At 37.2% G+C, this 21,134-nt stretch overlaps 1 long non-coding RNA gene across 1 annotated transcript in view; it reads left to right on the top strand.

Moving 5' to 3' along the window:
* The window catches only part of LOC112643134 (uncharacterized), a 31,176-nt gene that overhangs the window by 1,944 nt on the left and 8,098 nt on the right, over positions 1–21,134 (top strand). The window contains exons 2-5 of the long non-coding RNA XR_003125654.3: positions 13,919–14,113; positions 18,784–18,923; positions 20,482–20,660; positions 21,016–21,127. This is a non-coding gene — a long non-coding RNA (uncharacterized LOC112643134). The remainder of the gene's footprint in view (positions 1–13,918; positions 14,114–18,783; positions 18,924–20,481; positions 20,661–21,015; positions 21,128–21,134) is intronic.

Below are 21,134 nucleotides of genomic sequence, written 5' to 3'. Positions count from 1 at the left end.
CTCGGCCATTTGCACTCCAACTTTTCACAAGCTCTTAAGGGAAATGGGAGCAAATGATGGATGACATATTAAAGGAGACGGATGATGAGTAAATGAGAATGTCAGCTAGGTTTTCATACTCTACAGGGCATGGTAAATGCAGTGTTTTGTTTGCCTTTTTTTTAAAGCATATCCATCTGTCGAGGTTCAGAAATTGATGCATGAACCTCTAGGCACTATGCTCATGTTTTTGAGGTCAGGCTGATGAAATTGAACGGGGCTTCAGATTTAGTGTTAAGAGCCATGAGGGCCAAACTTACACTCTTTAAATCTGTCACGTTTAGCAGCTATCAGCAGAAAAATGAACTTTCAGTTGTCTCCTTGAGACAATTAACTTGTTTTCGCTGCCCTTCCTCCACCCAGCCAAATCCTATCTACTCTTCAGTCTTCTCCCCAAAATCTTCCCAGAACGCTCCAGTCCAGAGCAACTTTCCCCCTTCTACACTTCCATCATCAGTTTTCTACGATGCTTAATAGAAATCAATCTTTGACGCCTTGCTTCAACTCTTATTTAGGTTACTTGACATTTTTAACCATTTAACTTTTTATATATTCACACTTTGCTTCTTCGACCAAATTCTTAGTTCCTCAAGTTCTACCACGATACTTCAGTAACTTACCATTACCTGACATTAACATATTTTTTTAACATATTTTATATTTATTTGTTCATAACCTTTCTCACCAGAATGCAAGGTCTAAATGGGCATTGACTTTGTTTCTTTCTTTGTATCTTCAGAAGCATCAAGAACAGTGCCTGGCAAGTAATGGGGCCCCAACAGATGTGTTAAATGGGTGAATGAATAATTGAGTGAACAACTCATTTGTTTTAATCCTTTACTTTGAATTGTAACATTTTTAACATACACTCTAACAAAACTGGTAGCAATCAGAACCTTCTTGGAGGCCAGAAGCCTGGGCTTCATAGACATACAGGTGTGGATTCAAATCCACTTTGTTGCTTACTATCATCCTGTGGCTATCTAACATTGAGCAAACCGCTCAACTCTGTGCCTCAGACTCTTCTCCTTTAAAACAGGATAAGAATATTGACTTCATAAAGTTGATGCATTAAATAGGACATAATCAATAAGATTCCTGGCATGCAGGAACTGCTCAACAGTTCATTGTACAAACCTACGGTCAATACCACTTGCAATATTGACAGCACAGCAGTAGGGGAGAAAAAACACCAGTGTTCTATTCATGCTGCTATTATAACTATAATTAGATATTGTCTGGCAACAAGTTTCTTCCTCAACTCCTCACTGTGATTTTCAGATGGGTCATTCAAACATGAGTCTAAAACTCCATGGCAGAGGGAAGCCTGGGTGGTTCAGCAGTTGAGTGTCTGCCTTTGGCTCAGGGCATGATCCCAGGGTTCTAGGATCGAGTCCTGCATCAGGCTCCATTGGGGAGCCTGCTTCTCCCTCTGCCTGTGTCTCTGCCTCTCTCTCTCTCTCTGTGTCTCATAAATAGATAAATAAAATCTTAAAGAAATTTAAAAAGAAAAAACCTCCATGGAAAAATCAGCAGATAGACCAGGACTAGCAGAGAAGCATTTCATGACATTGATTAGATGAACTAGAATATCGATGGTGGTAAACAGAGGTTACAATGGCAAGGCAAAAATCTGGATCAGATGGCGTATTAGAAGTGCAGAAGAGGTGGATGGAGCAACAGTGACATGTCCAATTCAGAATAGTGGAATACCCAGGTATCTGAGCAGATTTGCTTTCAGAACTAAGTCAGAACTATGGGTAATGACTATGCTAAGGGAAAGTGTCTGGAAAAGCAGAGGAGCAATACAGGAAGAAAAATAATGATGATGAGACAGAAGAATTTAAATACTTGTGACCAGGGTGCCTGGGTGGCTCAGTCAGTTAAGCATCTAACTCTTGATTTCGGCTCAGGTCATGATCTCAGGGCCCTGGGACCAAGCCCCACATCAGGCTCCACGCTCAGCTGCGAGTCTGCATCTCCTTCTCCCTCTGCCTCTTCTCCTGTTTGTGCTTGCTCACTCTCAAATAAGTAAATGAAATATTTTTAAAATAAATACATAAATAAATACATACTTGTGACCTGAGGATCCCCTCAATAAGTGACTCCTACACAGATAGGAACCTCCTCATCTGATGCAGTTGGTACTTCCCAATCCAAAGGGGAAAAAAAAAAAAAGGCAATTTTAAGTAAAAAAAAAAAAAAAAAAAATTTATTTTAGAATTTTATTCTAACTAAAACATACAAATACACCAGTCTTTGCAATAGGACTAAGAGCTTTTATTTGAATATGGATCTATTGTCTATTGCCCTGCTCTTTCTTTCTTGTATAAACCACATACCACATTCATAATGTATGGGCTATAATTTTAAGTTTGGCTTCCTTCAAAGTGGGCAAGAATTTAAGACAATTGCAAAGCAATGTGGGCATGAATTTTTTTTTAAGATTTTTTTAACTTCTTTCCCAAACCTTATTTCACATACATTAACTGGTTATAAATATTTAGGCCCCCATTTCTATCAAGTCTTTCTGAGATGTTCAATTTGAATTTCACAGAAACAATAATCTCAATCTTTTGCACTGAATTTCATCAGGTTGCATAAAAGTTCATTAAATTGCATAATCACCATAACAAGCGTAACTTGTACAACATCATGTTTGGAAACAACAAGACTAAACCTTAGTAACTATTGGGTGGGAGTGATGGGAGGTCCCAGGGTTGATTGTATACCAGAGAGCAGCCTACAAGCTGCGAGCTTTGGCCAACTGTTGACATTAGTCATCATGCATAGCAGAAGGAGAAAGAGTGTCAGTCTATTGAACAAGTTAGTTAAAGGGAGGCCTTATTATCAAGTCCTTTATTCCACCTAGTGACAGGTAAATCAGTCCAACTCCTACTCTGGTTGAATAAAAAGAAACAAACAACATACAAGAAAGGATATCCATTTTAAGAGTTACCAGTTATCAGCTTGCTCCGGGTATGCCCAAATATCTTGGCTCAGTCCTATCTGAGGTTGAGGCACCGGGATGAAGACTGTCATCAAATGGACCATGGAAGGCCATTGTAAGGTAACATCTTTATTCCAGGCTCAGGGTTTGATGTACACATTCTGAAGAAAGAACTAGTTTTAGGAAGGCTGTGTTAAGCAGATAATGAATACTACTCTGCCAAGGGGAAGATATGTAGACAGCGGTAAGAAATTATGACTAGAGTCACTAGCTGACCCTGTGGCTTTTATTGAGTTTTGTGGGCTTGTGTGGCATAGTATCCCTGAGACTGACTCATCACTTCTCACTGGCTTAGAAACAACACAATGGACAAATCATTAGGTAAAACAAACACAACCGTAATGAGTTGTGTGTGAATTGTAATGAATTGTGAATGCAATGAAAAATTAGTAAAAAAACAAAAAGTATATATATATTTTTATTTATATATTTATAAATACATATTTAAATATTATATTTAATAAATATTATTTAATCAAAATATATATTTCAAAATATATTTTAAATATTTAAATATTTAATATTTATTTATTTATTTATTTATTTATTTATTTATATTTATAGATAGATAGATAGCTACCTCTGTACCTGAGAAACAAAGTTTGGAGATAATGAGTCTTTTTTTTTTTTTTTTTTTTTATAGATCACTCTCTCAATATGCTTGCAGATAGTTGAATTGGTGCCCACTCCACTTCCCCCTCAGGACTATCAATTTACTTGCATCAACAGCAATTGTAGTAAAGTTAGCTAAGCATTTGGCGTTGTTATACTCACCAACAAATTCCAGTTCTCTAATCAATCAGGTGGTGAGGGTAGATGAAACAAAATGGAAAATCAGTTTTCTCAAATCTTCCTCCTTGAGTTAAAACATCGTGGTCCATGCTAATAAACATTGGTAGGGGATTGTTTTTTTTCACTTCCCTTCTCTTAGGAGCAGTAGCTTGGCATTCAGCATCAGGGGGTAAAAGATTTATTTCTTTTAGATGAGATAGCTCCTAAGTAAATTGGTAGATCTGTGAAAAACAAGAGTTGAGAATCTAAAAGTTCCCACAAATTTCAAGAATGATTCATCCTTCTGTAGCTTTGGTAACAAATAATCAGCAGAACCAGGGTTTCACATGTTTCATCTATCAATAACTTACCTCAGTGAGCACACCTTTCAAGCTTAGCACCCAGTGTCAGCAATTCCATTCTGAAAGTCAGACAAAATCAATGGCAGACTCACTGAAAAACACAATCTGAGTGCCTGCAAGTCAGCAGCAGTCTCACCCAGGTAAGCATGTCAACCCACTTAGGTCTCTGGAAGTCCATCAAATTCTGAACCCCATGTTTCTCAGAAACTCTGTATGAGATATGCAGTCTACTGAGTGGTGGTCTCATCACCCCGTGGCCCTGTGGTAACATAGACATAATAATAAATAATAACTACTTTTACATACATTATTATTTCACTTGAAGCTAATAACAACCATATGCAGTGAATATTATTCCTTTGGAAAAGGAAAAATAAAGTATATATTATATCTAATGTTTATTGAACATGTAGTGATTTCCAGCCTCCATCTTTAGCACTTAAATGTTTTTTTTTCTTTCATTTACGCCTTACAAATGCATTGTGAAATAGGTATCATCTCTCATTTTACTGTTAAGTATATAAAGGTCAGGAAAATTAGAGCCTGCACTGAAACCCAGGCCTTCTAACGGCTGAGTTATGATCCTTTCTCTCCAGCAGAATAATAGTGATGGAAAGTCCCATCAGCAGACCCAGGGAAGTAGGAGCTGGAAGCTCGTGCTGTGCTTCTCTAGGTTTTTCTCCCATAAAACTTGCTAACAAGCTAAATTTCCATCCAGGTCCAAGAAAATAACTAATTTGCTTTTCTTACATTAGTAAAATTGAAGATGACTTTCAAAAATCTTATATTAGACTTCTATACCCTTAGAGTCTGAAATGAAGTAAGATAATGAACATTGATGGAGAAGATTTAAGAAAAACACTTGCTTTTGCAATTTTCTGAACTTATGCTGAGCTTACCAACAATTTCTATGGAGACCGTCTTCTGTAGTATTGAAGGAAGCAATATACCTTCTCTTATTTACAATTTTTCAACTCTTATTTGATATTTTTAATCTTCACATTTGAAATTTTTCAACTTTGTGAAAAAAATAGGATAAAATAAGGAATCTCATGTAGTCATCAGCCAGCTTCAGTAATTACTAACTCACAGCCACCTTTCCGCTACATTTTTATTCACATCCCTACCCTTAGATGATTCTGAAACAAATATGCATCATGTTATTTCATTTCTAAATATTTTAGCAAGTCTCTCCAGAAAATAATGACTCTTTTCAAACATATTCATGATCACATCTTAAAAAACAATTTAATATCAGAAATCCAATCATTGCTCTTAATAATCTAATACTAAGATAAAAAATATGATGGTTCAAAAAACTATGATGGTTCAAAAATATGAAAAATGCTTACATTTTTTGCAACTCATTTGTCTTCAAACTATATCCCACTTGGGATGTACAGTAAGATGACTATGCTTTAAAGCCACTTAGAAAGTTCTTCTCTGTTATGTCACCAGCTCTGCACATAATTCAGTTCATATGTTTCCTTTTCCTTTACATTTTTAGGGGTTGCTTTTTTAAATTTTATTTTAAAATTGTGTGAAATATGTAGATGGTTTCAGTGTCAGATCTACAAAGTGAAGTAGATTCTCTACCACCCCTCAGTAACCATTTTAAAAATGTGTATATTTTCCTTTGCTTTTTTTAAATGTAAGAAAATACACATTTTTGTTTGCCTCCATTTTTATTAACTAGTGTATACTTTACATACTTTTCTCTATTCTGCATATTTTACTTAACAATATTTCTTAAAGATCATCCATAGTAATATATTGAAATATGACATATTTAGCTCACAGTACAATACTCTTCATGGGGATATTCCATAATTTTTAAAGAAGTCCCCTATTTTTGTAATGCATAGTGGTTTACTTTTTAATTAAAATTATACAACTTTAACATGTTTATAGAAGGTTCTTGATAAGGTATCATATTTACTTTGGAATCATCTGAAACATATATATATATAATAAAATATAAATAAATAAACACATAAGTGTAAATGTATATATAAAATATAAATTATATATATTATATATATATATATATAATATAGCCTAAGTGGTTCAGTGGTTTAGCACTGCCTTCAGCCCAGGGCCTGATCCTGGAGACCTGGGATCGAGTCTCACATCGGGCTCCCTGCATGGAGCCTGCCTCTCCCTCTGCCTGTGTCTCTGCCTCGCTCTCTCTCTCTCTGTGTCTCTCATGAATAAATAAAATCTTAAAATATATATATATATATGAAGATCTGTATTACCTTTGCTGACAAGACATAGAAAGACTTCAAAATTTGCTGTTTATACAAAAGAGTAAGAGAATATGGCACCTGAAAAATATTCTTCCCAAGATGCTTTCTTTTCTTCAAAAAACATCTGATTTAAGGTCTAAGTGAATTCCAACATGAATAATACAAAATGGAAAAATTTTTAAATGTGATTAAAACCTTTGGGGAAACAGATTTATTGCTGTTTGCATACTTGCAATTGTTCTTATTATTGTCTTCTCTGGGCTCAGGTCTAGAAGAAATTGCTATTATAACAACTGAGCCAAAAGAACTTTGGGCCGAGGTTGTCTGGCTTTGCCATGTGTTTCGGTAGCATTTACCTCTGCTCTCCTTCTCAATCTCATACAATTGCATTTATAAAAGATGAGTAAGGAAACATATTATTTAGCAAACACACGTATCATACATGACTTTCTAACTGAATATCCAATGAATTTCAACAACAGCCCTATCCATGTTCCTAGCTTCCTATATATTCTGTTTGGGTACTGATTGCTTCTATTCTTTGCTCTTAACAGAAATACAAATATCCTTATTAACAATACAAGGGTAGACTTAAATTGAGTCCAACATAGGACTTTTATTTAATTTTTTATCTTGAAATAATTCTATATTCACAGAAAGTGGCAGGAACATTTTATAGGAAGTTCTCATGTACCAGTCACCTAGTTTCCCTTAATGGTAACTTCCTATCATTAGTCCAATATCACAAGCAGGAAAATGACAATGACAAAATCTGGGGAGCTTAGTCAAGTTTTGCAAATTTTTGGGGCCCTCATGCACTCATTTGTGGGTACGTGTGTGCACAGTGGCTTTGTATCTATTCTATGCAATTCTATCACATGCATAGATTCATGTAACTATCACCACAAATCAAGATACAGTACTCTTCTATCTCCAGAGATCTCCTTAGCAGCCACCTGCATATCCCTCTCCCATTCCTAACCTCTATCAACCATTAATCTCTATTCTATCTCTAAATTTTTGTTATTTCAGGAATGCTGTGTAAATGGGATCATACTATGTAACATTTGAGTTTGGTTTTATAAACTCAGCCTAGTTCCCTTAGGATGGGTCCCGTTTTTGCCTGCATTAATAGTTTTATTGCTATCTAGCATTCCTGGTATGGACGTATCATAGCTTAACTATTTACTTGTGAATGAATTTGGGTTATTTCCAGTTTGGGGCTATTACCAATAGAGCTTCTATGAACATTCATGTATAGGTTTTGGTACTAACATTAGTTTTCATTTTCTGGAATAAATGCCCAAGGCTGTAATGGCTGAGCTGTATAGTAACTGCATGCTGAGTTTCTAAAGAAATTGCCAAACTATTTTCCAGAGCTGTGCCATTTTCATTCCCAACAGCAATTTGTGAACGATGCACTCGCTGTGCATTCGCATCAGCATCCGGTATGGTCACTATTTTTATTTTAACCACTGACAGTCATGTAATGATAAATCATAGTTTTAATTTTCATTTCCCTAATAGCTATTGATGCTAACTATCTTTCCCTGATTTATTTACCGCCTATATGTTCTTTTTTGTGAAATGTCTGTTGATGTCTTTTTCTCACTCTCCAATTGAACGTTCGCATTATTACTGACTTTTGAGAGTTCTTCATATATTCTACATATAAGACCTTTGTTGGATGTGTGGTTTGCAAAGGTTTTCCCTCTAATATGTAGTTTGCTTTTTTCACCCTCCTCACAGGGTCTTCTGCAGACCTTACGTTTTTAATTTTGATGAGGTTTAACATCAATTTTTCTGGATCGTGCTTTTGCTCAAGTCTAAAGACTTTTCACCTAACCCTAGACCCCAAAGATTTTCTTCTGTTTTTTTTTATTTTCTACACGTTTCATAATTTTACATTTTACATTGAAGCCTGCATGACTTTTTATTTAATTCTTATTGAGGATATCAATAAAAACTCAAAAATTATTGCCTGGAGCTAGAAAGTAGAAACTGAAAGTGAAATTCTCAAGAGCTTTGGTACTTTTTTTAATATCCAGAAATGAAGGTGCCATATCATAAACTTTTTAAGAACTAAACAAACCTTCTTGCTTACTTTTTGCTAGTCATAGCCTTAATAGCAACTAGACATAAGGAGAAATACTTGAAGGGATTACTAGATAAATAGTTAAGCTTGTCACAGTCTTGTCTAACCTGATGATTAGAAATGCTGACAGTTAAAAAAAAAAAAAAGAAAGAAAGAACCTCTTAGAAAATTGTGTTTTCTAGTTTTTTATTCTCGATGTCAAATCAAGCAATACTCATTCCAAATCAGAACACTAGGGATGCCAACTAGATTCTGGATATTAACACCAAAGATTTAATTATAATCTTCTTATACTCAGGGGATATTCATAACAGGCAAAGTCAATGCCATGGATCTTCTGTGACCTTCTCTCTTGCTTAAACAATAGTTCTTATTATATGGACTGCCCCTTTGATGAAGCACTAATGATCTCTCATGAAGGAGGACTCTGCTGGGGAAGGGGTGAAGGCACTCAGAGAAAGTGAACAAACCCAAGTTTTATCTTTATGAAAATTTTAGTTGGGAAGCATGGAGAGAAGTAATCTGAGTCAGTCCTAAGTGCCCTGTAAAACTGGGGTGAATGCCAATTAACCACATGCATTTGTAGCTGATGTTTCTCTGGGACACTTCATCCTGAAAGAATGGAAAACAAGGCAAAGAAGCCCAAAGCAAAGATAAGATAATATTTCTCTTGAAAAACAAATAGCACTAGCAAATGAAGAAAAACCTTATTTCCTATTTAGATGAGATGATGATGTTCAGTAATATCTTTTCTGGTTCATGTTTGAGAATGTCAAGGAGGAGTGCCCTTTCTTATGAAAGGACCTAAATATTTTTGGACCATAAAGCTTCATGTTTGAAATAATGATAATAACAACAACAATAATAAACAGACTATTTTGTTTCAGAAGTCTATTTAACCCTTAGCTATGTTTTAAAATGCATGAGGCCAAGTCTCAGGAATGCAGGTTATGGTTTTGATTGCTCAGTCTCATTAGCAAAAAAACCTCTCCAGCAATTAAATCCAGCCTAAAGGAAGCTGCTGTGAAACACTACCAGGTTGGGCTTTCATTCAAATGCAGGATAAATAAGGGGCGCTTGGGTGGCTCAGTCTGTTAAGCATCTGCCTTCAGCCCAGGTCATGATCTCAGGGTCCTGGGATCTAGCTAGTTCCATGCTCAGTGGGGAGCCTGCTTCTCCCCCTGCCACTCCACCCCACTTGTGCTCTATCTCTCAAATAAATAAATAAAATATGTAACAAACAACAACAACAACAACAAAGTGAAGGATAAATAAGAAACCAAAATGTTAAAACCCTGTGAGGTGTTTTGAAGATGACTTTTCATTTCTATTATTAATAGAGCCAATCTCCAAAAGTTGTATTATTTTTATGGACCACCAGGAGCCATGAGTTAGGGATAGGAGGTGGGCTATTTGGGTCACTAGTATTTATGTGATTAGATCAGAATATAAATGAATGCTATCCACTCTTTTGAATGTATATTATCTATACATTTCAGCCAATTAATATAAGCATCACATATTCAAGGTTTTTCTACTAATTTCTTACTCCTCAGGCACAGTACTTAATCAAACAAAATGACTCACATAACCCGTCATGGTAGATTATATTTTCCAAAATGGGTAAAACAATATCTTCTATTCCATATCCTTTCCTTACAACTGAACTTTGATCTCAAGAGATGGAGTCTATGCTCCCTCCTCTTGAAACTGGATGTAGTGTGACTATATGGTGGAAGTGATGCTGACTTTCAGGGCTGGACTGTAGAAAATGGTCAATAAAGCCTTTGATTTGTTAAAATTCTCTCCTCTTTCAGCAGGCATGTTTATAGTCTGGCTGTCCTTGAGCCACCATGATGTGAGGCGGCCCAAACTCCCCTGTGTGGGTAGACCACACAGAGAGGCTCTGAGAATCCAGGAAAAGAGGTGCCTGGCCACCCTCCAGCTTCTGTAACATCCATCTGCCCTGCTCTTCCCCCTCTCACCAAAGTCCGCCTACAGTCACATAAGAGACCCAAAGCCAGAACCACCCAATCAAGCCCTTCACAAATTCCTGGCATCAGAAACCATCAGAAATTATAAATACATATTGTTGTTTTACACTACTAAGTTTTGGGGTGATTTATGATACATGAATAATCAGAGCATCTGCTGACTTTTTGATTTAATCAAATAGCTTGTTAATTTAGTTAATGAGAAACATTGAGCTAAGTATGTAGATAGAAAAAGATAATGAATAATGTGGATTCAATCGAAGATCTCAGGTCACTTCTCTGACCTTTCATCAAAATCTTTTCTTTCTTTAATTTTCCAATACTGCTATGCTATTTACTCTGTGAGAAGAGTAAGAACTCATTTTATGATTTTTCCCCCACAGGATTTTCTTTTCCCTATTTCAGGAATATTTAATTCTTCAAGCCCCAATCTCTCATCTCTGGTCATTCCAGCCCTCTGGGATTATTTCATATTTCTCACTGAAACATTTATTTGTCATCTAGAGTCTATCTTGTGTTTGTACGTGCATGTCCACAAATGCTCCTCAGGTAGATATGATTCATTTATTGGATACATTATTTTGATAGCTGTGATATTATGACTTATAATAAGAAATATCTATTTGGTCTTTGTTCCCATTCCTGGCATGAAACTCCTAAAACCTTGGAATTTCCTGTGATGAGAACCATAAAGGTGTCTTTTGTTATGTTAATGAGGTGACTTTTGGAAAGTACCTAAGGATGGGGGCTGGTTGCCAGTGGAAACAACCATGTGTTTAGAAGATTGGAATTTTCAGTCTCATCCACTAAACTCCCTTGAGGGGAGAAGAGCTAGGGATTGAGTTTAATCACCCATGGCCTAGCCTATATAATGAGACTTATTTAAAAACCCAGAAGGACAGGGACCCAAAGAGCCTCTGGTTGATGAACATGTCAAAGTGTTGAAAGAGTGAAGTACTCCGGAGAAGGCATGGAAGCTCTGTGCCCCTTCCCACACACCTTGACCTATACGACTTGTGCATTTGGCTACCTTGAGTTATATACTATTATGATAAACCAGTGGTAAAACCAATAGGTAAAATCTTCTCTAAGTGCTGGGGTGCTAGGGTGGCATCTGACTCTTGGTTTTGGCTCAGATCACAATCTCAGGGTTGTGAGATTGAGCCCCATTTTGGGCTCCTTGCTAAGTGGGGAGTCTACTTGAGAATCTCTCTCCTTCTCCCTTTACCCCTCACCACCCCCCATCTTGCACACACATGTGCTCTTTCTCTCTTAAAAAATTTGTAATTATTAAAAAAAAAAATTTCTCTAGGTTATGTGAAAGTTCTACCAAATCAATCGAATCCAAGGAGGGGTCATGGGAACCTCTGATATATAGCTGATGGATCAGGAACACAGGTCACAGCCTGGACTTATAATTGGCATCTAATGGTAGAGGGCAGTCCCTTAGACTGAGCTCCTAATCTGTGAGATCTGATACTATCTCCAGGTACATATTGTCAGAATTTAGTTGAGTTGTAGGACACCCAGCTGATGTGGAGATTTGATTAGTGTTATAAAAAAAACACACACATTGGAGTTGGTATTAGAATCACAACCACCAATTACTTTCTTCAAGCATCATAATAGATGATCACCAATCAACTTGATCTAGTCATTTGAAGAGACAGATTTCTTTACATAAACCTATATTTTTATAAAGTCAAAATTACTCACTGAAAAGTTAAATTAAAAAAAAAAGGTTTTAACTTAAGTGACATCATTTGAGAGAAAAGAAAATAGTTGGTTTTTAAATAAGTTAATTCCTGTGTTGCCTCATAAATATGCAAATAATTATAATCAAAATAATCAAAATAATTGACATGTATAGTCAATTTACTAGACAACAGACTAAGAAACTCAATCTTTAAGCTAATGACAAATTAACTAATTGATGCTATAACCCTATTTTCTCTTGTTAAAGGCTCTTCCTACTAAAATAATTCTCATCACTAAAGACTCTATCGCATGACATAAAAACTAAGATTCAACTAAAATCAGTCACCAAAAAATGAAGTTGTTATTTTAATTTGAATCAATACACAAAATTCACACATTTTTTTCCAGATGACTTTCTTGACCAGTCAAGCTAATCAAAGAAAGCATGCTGGGTTTTGCTGTATATGATACAGTTTTAACCTAATGCAATTAAGTTTGAAGAAAACAAGCCCCCAAACTTTATTTACTAATCTTTAGAAAAAGGTACCGGTTGTGCTTACATTTTTCATTTTCAACTAGCTGATTTTGTAGATTTTGGTCCCATCTAAGACTGAGCTTTATAAAAGCAAGTATGAGAAAGTCCTCAGTTGACCTGCTAGGACATTGTTTTGGTGCCTACCACAGCAGCAGCCATCACAGGGCAGGATCACTTTCATGATTGGGGTCCCTCCCCAAGGACCCCTCACTGCATGATGAGCCAAGAGGCAGCCACAGGTGCAGTGAGGGCCCCAGCTCCCAGATGGAAAGTAAAAGTCAGTGATGAGGAGAATGGAAGGTCCTCGGGGCAAAGGCTTAGTCACACTCCATGTCAACAGTCTGGGAGCCAAAAACAAAGTCATATGAGAGAATAAAAAAGCAAGTGAGTAGTGAAAGAAAGTTATAACAGCCCCACCAGTGTGATCTTTTTTTCTACTGGAATATGTGTGATATTTAAGTAGGATGGTTAATATAACTATTTATAGATTCTGTATAAAGAATTGTGTGAGTTTACATGTGCACATATAAATAAATACATAGTCACAATCAGTCAGAATAAATAGAAATTCAAAACAAGAACCAGAGGATTCATACTTTCATCTCATGTTTGTATAGTCTTTCATTAATTGGAGTGTTGGCAGTAATGTTGAAAAAGTCATATGACCACCCAGGACTAGAAATATAAATGTAAATGGTCTTTTTCCTTTCAGTGAATTTCTCAAGTATCAGCTTGTAAGCACCAATCCCATCTGCTGCTTACTAAAGACCTCAGAGTTGCATCAAAGGTCAAAACAGGGGGGATCCCTGGGTGGCGCAGCGGTTTGGCGCCTGCCTTTGGCCCAGGGCGCGATCCTGGAGACCCGGGATCGAATTCCACATCAGGCTCCCGGTGCATGGAGCCTGCTTCTCCCTCTGCCTATGTCTCTGCCTCTCTCTCTCTCTCTCTGTGACTATCATAAATAAATAAAAAAAAAAAATTAAATCAAAGGTCAAAACAGTGGCAAGTCATTGATTTTTATCAATGCTCAACAGATGGACCTAAAAGGATGTGTAGATTGCCATACAAAATTTGAAATGGTGGCTCATACTTTCCAAACCCCTAGAAGTGGAAGAACTGTTGCACCGTAATATGACATCCAAACAGTCTACTGCTTTCTTTCTAGAAGAGAACCTCATGGAGCACCTAGTCCACATTGATTAAAACGAACTAAACTGAAGTCCATCAAATTGAATCATATTGAATATATCAACAAGAACTGGTGAAAAACACATCCAACTGTCTACCAGCAAATAACTGCAGCTTGCAAGATCAACGTAGAATTATTATTCGAAACCAGAAGCAACGCAACATCCCTAAGGTATGAGAGAGGCAGCAGGAATATTGTCCTCCCAAATGTGTTTCACTCAAAAATGTATCAGTTAGAATCCTTCATTTCCAAATTCCCAAAAACTTGAATCAATCTAGTTTAAGACCCAATCTCCCAAAAGCGGGATGGCTTGCAATTCACCATAACTGGAAAGCCTAGCTATCCTGATTCACATACCCATCCCTGCCACTGAGTGGGAAATACATGATTCCACATAAGGAAGGGATTGTGTGAATAACATAAACGTACAATACACCCATACACACCATTTGAGTGGTACAGTTGCATCTGATTTCAAGTACAGCTAGATTGGCTTGAAAGGACTCACAATGGCAGAGCTCTCTCTCCGTGTCTTGGTTCTTCTTTCTTTGTGCTGACTTTCTTTTTTCCCATTGCATAGGAGCCTATTGTATGGGGCCAACAATAATTTCATTTTTACACATATCTGTTTTAGCAACCCCAGCAGAAAGAGCAATTCTCTCCCTCCATCTTATATTGATTCCAAGAGGGGACTTTGGGCTTAATGTCTCAAGCACAGAAGCTCTTAGCTAATCATTATTGCCAGGGAGATGAAACCCCATGGTTAGCCCATTTTGCCACATGCCTGTCCCTGACATCTGGTGGGAAAAGCATGTCTTCCCAAAGGTGCAGAAGGAGTCAGGGGATTGGATTTAAACACATATACAGCATTGCTTCACTACAGTTAGTCCTTTATATCTTTGAAATCATTATTTATCCTCTTTCTAGGTTTTCCTGGTAGATTAAAAGGAAAACCAAACTACTAGAAAGTATATTATTAATTTAGGGATCCTTGAGTATGAAATATTTGATTTGGGACAGGAGATGGGGGAAATAGGACACCACTGAATACAGGTCATAGGCAATAATTAAAAGGGCCAAGACTGGAAGCTGGAAGTGAGGCAGATTACAACGGTGCCAAGAATAAACTCTACCTTTTTACAGTTTTGCCCCTAGCAGAGCTGTGTCCTTCAACTAGGGGAAGACAGTTCAACCACTCTTAGCAGTATAAACAAAGAGTTGCAAACTTATTCCGGACCAAAATAAACAAAGAGGTGTTGGGGCATGTAGATTAAGAATAAAAAGAAAAAGGCCAAAACTGAAAGGCTCAGAGGCAGTACACGTTTTGAACTTCTAAAATCCTATCCAGATATTGAAACTTCCTGTTTATTCAAAAACAGCATAACTCATTATCTTTTGACCTTCTCAAGGACACTTGAAAATCACCTTTAGAATCTAAGGGCAATTAATTTGTCTGGTAAATCAAGCATACAGTAGTGACCTAACAGTGACTGCTTTTAATTGGGCTCTCAAACCACTTTCTTAGCAACCAACTTATGAATGAATGAACGAATGAATGAATGAATGAATGTCAAGTTTACTGTTGGTTGCTTGAATGAGAGGCTCGCAGAGCAGCTTCTAAGCAGGACTACATCCAAGCTGTTATTCCAACTTAGCTTTCGTTTAAAAGCAAAGGGGAAAAAAAAACCTTGAATCAACGATTCTGCAGCCTCTTCTAAATCCATAACCACGGAAGTAAATAAATAAGACATAGTGAAGCAATAAGAACAGAACTACCCATGCCACTAGGGTGACTGTTCTGGACAAGTGTGGGCAAGCATGGATGGCATGTTGCAGTAGAAAACTGGGCTTTGGAGGGAAGCAGGCCTAATTTAAACCTCACCTACACTGAATATTAGTTGTGCAGTCTTAAGCAATATACAATAGTCCCCTCTCATCCGAGGAGGACATGTTCTAAGACCCCTGGTAGATCCAAGGACTTCGGATAGGATCCAACCCTAAATATGCTGTGCTTTGTCCTAGACATACATACCTATGACAAAGTCTAATTTATAAATTAAGTATAGTAAGAAAGCAACACTAATCACAAAATAGAACAATAATAATAATATACTGTGATGCATGTTGCCGCAGATCTCAGCAACCTCAGTGTACAATCTTTTTTCTTTCTTTAGTTAAGTCAAGAATTTTCACCTTTCATCTTTGCATTGCTAGCATGACTACTTTTGCATTTCATAGTTAAGCAAAATAAGCGTTACTTGAACACAAGCATTGTGATAGCATGACAACAAATCGGATAACCCCAAGATGGCTACTAAGTGACTACTGGGTAGATAGCCTATGGTATGAGGATATGCTAGACAGAGGGATGATTCACATCCTGGAAGGGACAGTGGGATTGCATAAGGTTTCATCACACTACTCAGAACTCCAGGCAATTTATAGCCAATGTATTGTCTACTTCTGCAATTTTCCATTTAATATATTCAGACCTCTATTGACCTTGAGAAACTGAAACTGTGGGTAAGGGGTAATTACTTAAATTTTCCTTCAGTCCTAATTGGTAAGTGGAATTAAAACTCATATTGTAAAAAAAAAAAAAAAAAAAAAAAAAAAAACCACTCATATTGTGCTCACATTCCACAATAATGAATTTGATAACTAATTGATTAATTGATGTAAAACAGTTCCTAAGATGTAGTAGATGCTCGTGAAAAGAAGACAGGCTATTACTGATAGAATAGTCCCCAAAGGTCTGCCTAGGACTTTGGTGGGCTGTACAGGAAGCTAGAAACAGTGGGGAAATCATCATCATGTGTAATCCAACAATCTGGGACCTCAAAAACATGTTTATGATTCCTTATCAACAAATGCCAGCCCTGAAACGGTTCAGGTAAGTGGGAGAGTCTTATGAATTTCTCTTACCACCATTGTGTCCTCACAGAGGGCAGCTCTTCTCCAGGCCACCCTTTGTGCTTTGAGAAAGACATCTTGAGCACGTGTCTTGTAGAACTACCTCAGCAAGACCTACTTGCCTCTCCCTGCGGGACCATTACCTAGGCACTATAAATAATACACTACTACTAATATTCCAGAATATTTTAATAATGCTTTAACCATAGCCAGGAGATGCAATTCTATTCAGCAGAAAAATGACAACCCTCATTAGGTAACACATCTGATTACTTTAATAACGAGGCAAAGTTTGGTCCTATTAGCTCTACAACAATATCTACCAGTCCAATAGCAGAGTGACAAAGAAGCATTTAAAATGAATTATTTGTGCTTACTTATGTTGAAGAGGACTTACGACCTTATTTTTTAATGCATTCAGAATTGGGAACTCCCAGCTCAGACTATCTTTCATTCCTATTCCACAGGCCTACCACTGATGCCTAATATTTTCAGGGCAGTAAAACACACACACACACACACACACCCCGACAATTAAGCAATCAACATATTTAATTTTGCCAACTCTGGGGTTCCAATCCATTTATCTCTGTCTTTTTTCCCACTGTCCTCTAAAACCTTTCTTAAAAAGTATTGGTTTGGTTTAATATGTGAAAGCTAACAAGGCCTCCAGCACACACAGTTTCAATAGTGCAATTAGGTGGGGTGTAGATTTTAACTATGCTGGTGAGGAAAGGTCTTCAAACTTATGGTTTCATCTCCTTAATATTTTAGAATTCGAGAAAACAATGCTCGTGCAATTCAGCTTCTCCCCACCCCCAACCCCAAGTACAAGGTCAGTTTGACACTCTGAATGGTTAAATCATCCTTGGCAAAGAGTCTGAACTTGGCAGAAGCTCCTTAATGAGAAATCCAGATGACTGGTATCATTTGTAACGTGAATGCCCCGCACTTAATCTAGCGCTAGTTTGTTTTGGTAAGGAATAGCAATGACTTAAAAGTCATTAGGGATGTTTAGGATTTTAACTACTTGACACTGGCTGTGGTCTTCACCTTTGATGGCACCTTTTTAGCACTAAACAAGCAGCGTAGGCCTTCTCAAGTCAGTTCACTGCTAATGCGCAGTATCAAAAGGATTCCTTCAGCTTCTCGCTCTGGTTATGAAAAATGCAAAACTTTCTCTAAAGCATAGGCTAGACTTCATTTAGGAAAGCAGAAAACCAAACACTGAGGCTCACTCTACTCTTAACCTCTTTTGGATTTTCAACAATCACTTAAAAGAAGCTGCAGAAATATATCACTTTTCAAAAGACTAAGATAAATATCAGGTTGAAATTTCAGGACTCCCAAGCAATTGTCTGCTGGGTCAGTGTACACTAAAAATAATATTGTCAAAGCTCTCATAACCAGCCTTTATGAAATAACTCACTGCAAGTCCATATGATTCTACAGCTTGAGCTTTTATCTACTGTCCTATACTCATTCGCATAAACGCTTGCCATTTGGGTGGGTGGGGGGACTGTCAAACTAGCATTTTTTTCTGTTTTGATCATTAAATGAAAATTGTCCAGTGAATTCAAAGAAAATAGTGCCCTCAATAATTTCAGGTAGACCCAATTTTAATTAAATTCTTCATTCTATTTTCCAAACCTTTTCAACAATAGAGAACTATAAAAATTACACAAACTGATAAATTTTGTAGTATATAAGAAACTTTCATAAATAGGATGTGACCCTGCTTTTCATTTTCCTTTGAGTACCAAACAGGGTAGTTTCCCCAGTGTAAAGGAAGATAAAAATTTTCCTCTATCCTCTTAGATTCAGTTCCTGATGCCTGCAAATTAAATTCACAAGAGTTAGATTAACAGGAGAAAAGTCATATCTTTCTTTATTGATGTTAATATTTTTACATGCCTTTAACTTCACAGAAAAGAAGTGAAAACCCACAGAAGTGGTTAGACTTGGAAGTTTATATACCATTTTAATAAAGCGTCAATAAATTGTGGAGAAGTGACTAGACAAAAGGAAGCAGGCCTTTGGGGTTCCAGGAGCAGTAAATTGTGAAAAGGTAAATATATGGGGAGACTAATGAAAATTAAGAGTTATTTTAGTAACATTTGTTTGTGCAGATTCATTTCAGTGCTGACTTTTCCATCTTTGTGGCCATAAAACTCCCCTGGAGAGGGGATTTATGGCACTTCTCATTTCTCAGCTTCTGCTTTTAGTCAGGTAAGGGAAGCTCCAACAAGTCTTTTTTATATGACAGATTCTCAATTGCTTTCAGCTCAGAATAATCTGTATGCCAAAAGTGACATATTTTGGGGTGGTATATCCTGATAATCCCTGACTACTAATTCCCTCAGAGATATTTGTTAACCAAATCATTTCTCTAGGACTCAGGTTCTGTATACCAGTGAAGTAAAAAATCGGAGTAGACTGCTAGATTTCATTCATTCTCTGATATTCCACAGTACTTTTATTTCTGTATACTCATTGGGGGTTTCATTTGTAAAGACTGCATTCTGAAGTTATATACTATGTAACTTAGAGTCACTCTTATGAGGGGAAAAAAATGCAAATCTGACATCAAATAGGATGGAACACTTTCCCTAAACTTACTTGGTTATTCAAGAATATATTGGGCACATAATATTGATAAAGGCAGCGAGTAGATAAGAAAAACACATTCAGTTTGGGAGATGAGACTACTTCATATGTTATTTCATGGAAGTGATCTAGGAAGGGTAAATAGGACACTGCCTGAAAACAAATGAAAAGGTTAGAGAATTTCTCAGGATCCCGTATATTGACACTAGCTACCCTGATCTGCTGCTTTTTCCCACTGACTTCTGGGGAGAGTGGTAAGTCAAACTGAGTCACTTCTTTTCACACCCAAGACTATGTCTTATGATCAATTCCTACACAATACCTCGACAGTTTGACCTTGAACTACTTGATAATCCCAACGGACCCAAGAGAGTCCCCTGAAAGAATGTCTATAGTGACTCTCCAGTTTCTTATAGGCAAAATTATAGAAGATGGAATTGCAAGACTTAGCTTCATGAGAGATACGCTGCTCTTAAAAGCAGAGAAATGGGCATTTGCTGGATTACTTTGATTTCCTCAATCAGGAGCGATAAACTTGTAAATGAGGACCAGTGTGATTCTTCAACCAAAATTTCAACTGAATCAAGGATGCTCTTTCATGAGAGAGCAAGGAAACTTATTTTCAAAGTCCTGGCAACCCATCAGAGAGGGAAAATTAGCTGTAATGTCCTGTTGTACAGGCATTCCCAGCTCTATTTATATTCCACAATGACAGAAAACGCATCTGTCCAGTGTTGGAAAGACACTAGAAAACTTAATTATCTGAATCCCCTCTCTGGTGGTTGAGGAAGAAGGGCGTATCCTCAAATTACTACTCCCTGAACTCCAACCAAGACCTGGTCAGAAGGCAGTAGGTCTGTTCAGGGAGCCAACAGGAAGCTCTCCCCGACTTGAGCCAGTTGGATAGTGATGAAGCTTGCTTCAGCTGGAAGTCATTTGTACTTTTCCTCAGACTAATCAGAATCAGTGGCTTATGAGAGCACACCAAAGGTGATCTTGCTTACTCTGATCTGCCGTAGGTGCGGAAGTCCAGCTGCTCAAATATTTAAGGGAAGTACCTGGAGTTGTCTGGTTTGCTTTGATGGAGAACAGAGTCAGAAAGAAAGAACTGCCCACAGAATGGAAAAATGAGAATTTGAGGTGTGGTACATTTACAAAAGGTCATCAGTGCTTTCCAAAATTCCACTAGGAAATATGGGTAAGGATGGGGGGGGAGAGCCTCTACCACATCTGAAAATTTCCTTTGGACTACCTAGTTAAACAGGTTTCACTGAAGTTGTGTCTACACAGCAAATAAATTCAGAGGAAGAGGGAAAAAAAAAAAAAGCAGACTCATTCAAGCAACAGTTACTCCAAGTACAAGCAGTAATGCTGGATCATTGAAAGTCTAGAAATTACCAGATATTCAAAATAAGTCATTGACAAAACACATCTCTAAAAGGTGTTTTTTGGGGGGAGGGGAAATTGTTTTGCCAAATGTCTCTCAGGAAGGGGCTTTTTCCTTGAATGACTCTAAGTTGTCACTTGGTAACTTGCTATTTATACTTTTGCAGAAGTTGGAAGAAGTTTGCTAGCTAGGGATGACCCATCCCTGGAAATCCTATCTCTGGTGATTCTACGTAACAGCCCAACACCATGCAGATTTGCTCAGCCTTCTGGGAGAAGGTAATCT

This window comes from Canis lupus, chromosome 38 (genome assembly GCF_003254725.2).
Source record: "Canis lupus dingo isolate Sandy chromosome 38, ASM325472v2, whole genome shotgun sequence".
Lineage (NCBI taxonomy): Eukaryota > Metazoa > Chordata > Mammalia > Carnivora > Canidae > Canis > Canis lupus.
This window is presented reverse-complemented; position numbering and strand designations above follow the sequence as displayed.